The 1759-nt window shown below is 43.5% G+C and overlaps 1 protein-coding gene across 1 annotated transcript in view; it reads right to left on the reverse strand.

Annotated features, from left to right (window-relative positions):
• The window catches only part of LNX1 (ligand of numb-protein X 1), a 117072-nt gene that overhangs the window by 31513 nt on the left and 83800 nt on the right, over window positions 1-1759 (reverse strand). The gene's annotated exons all lie outside the window — the stretch shown is intronic.

Here is a 1759-nt window from a genome sequence, read left to right on the forward strand (position 1 = left end):
CTCTGAGAGAAGTGGGAGTGTCAGCATATCTAAGAAAATGGCTTTAAATTATTTCTCCTCTTATTCCAATTGGTTTGCCAAAGAAACAGCTCATAAAGTGACAGGAGCTGGTCCCTCAGCAACCTAGAAGGGGAGGGATAAAACTGTTATCTGAGCATCAGACAGGAAATATACGAGCAGGAAGGGATTCCTTGTCACTTTTGGCCCATTTTCACTTCAGTCTGATAAACAGCCCTTCCTTTATCCTTTTTTCTTCTAAAAATTCCTCCTTAAAGTCCTCCCTCTCAGTCACTCTTCAGAGGACAGTAACACCCAAGGCATTAGACTCCCCCACCTGTCTCGCCTGGAATATCTCTGGGTTAGTGGAAATAGCTTAGGAATCATTTTTATTTTCTTAGAGGGCCATTAAAATGTAGGAAATGTGCTTCAGAAGGGCATGTGAATATGACTAGATAAAATATAAATGTTCCGTTAATCTCTCTAAAAACAATTTAAGAAAATATATGCTCCTGTTTTATACTATTTTATTTTAATGCTGCTTAAAGGAGGAGAGAAAGAAGATGGAGAAAGAGGACAAGAAAGAGGCGAGGGAGAAAGGGGAGGGAGATTCATGAAGCTAGACAGGAAGAGGGGAGGTGAGGAGACAGAACTATTTACATACAGAGAGAAAAAGGAGAGGGAAGAGCAAGAAAGAGACAAAGATGTCAAATTACAAACCTCTTATGAAGAGTCATAGCGACATAATAATGAAGAAAAGTGACTATACATAGTTACTTTACTATTTCCTCTCATCCATCATCCATTCATCCATCCACCCACCCACTAATCCATACATCCATCAATCCATCAATCCATCTATCCAACCATCCATCCGTCCATCCATCCACTAATCCATCCATCCATCCACCCACTAATCCATACATCCATCTATCCAACCATCCATCCATCCATCCATCCACTAATCCATCCATCCATCCACCCACTAATCCATACATCCATCTATCCATCAATCCATCTATCCAACCATCCATCCATCCATCCATCCATCCACTACCCATTAATCCATCCATCCACCCACTAATCCATCCATCCATCCATCCACTAATCCATCCATCCACCCACCCACTAATCCATACATCCATCTATCCATCAATCCATCTATCCAACCATCCATCCGTCCATCCACTAATCCATTCATCCATCCACCCACTAATCCATACATCCATCTATCCATCAATCCATCTATCCAACCATCCATCCGTCCATCCATCCACTAATCCATTCATCCATCCACCCACTAATCCATACATCCATCTATCCATCAATCCATCTATCCAACCATCCATCCATCCATCCATCCACCCATTAATCCATCCATCCACCCACTAATCCATCCATCCATCCATCCATCCATCCATCCATCCACCCACCCACTAACCTATCCATCCATCTATCCAACCATCCATCCATCCATCCATCCATCCATTAATCCATCCATCCACCCACTAATCCATCCATCCAACCATCCATCCATCCATCCATCCACCCACCCACTAACCTATCCATCCATCTATCCATCCATCCATCCATCCATCCATCCATCCATCCATCCATCCAGTTACTTGCTCACGGGGTTTTTATATCAAGCCACTTGCCATAGTGCAGTGCCTACCTTCAGTATGATGTCTCCTGGCAGGAGCCGGCCGTCTCTGGCAACTGCGCCATCATGATAAATGTGTTGGATGACGATATGGACCAG

Source organism: Otolemur garnettii, unplaced genomic scaffold (genome assembly GCF_000181295.1).
Source record: "Otolemur garnettii isolate 467f Iridium unplaced genomic scaffold, OtoGar3 scaffold00083, whole genome shotgun sequence".
Lineage (NCBI taxonomy): Eukaryota > Metazoa > Chordata > Mammalia > Primates > Galagidae > Otolemur > Otolemur garnettii.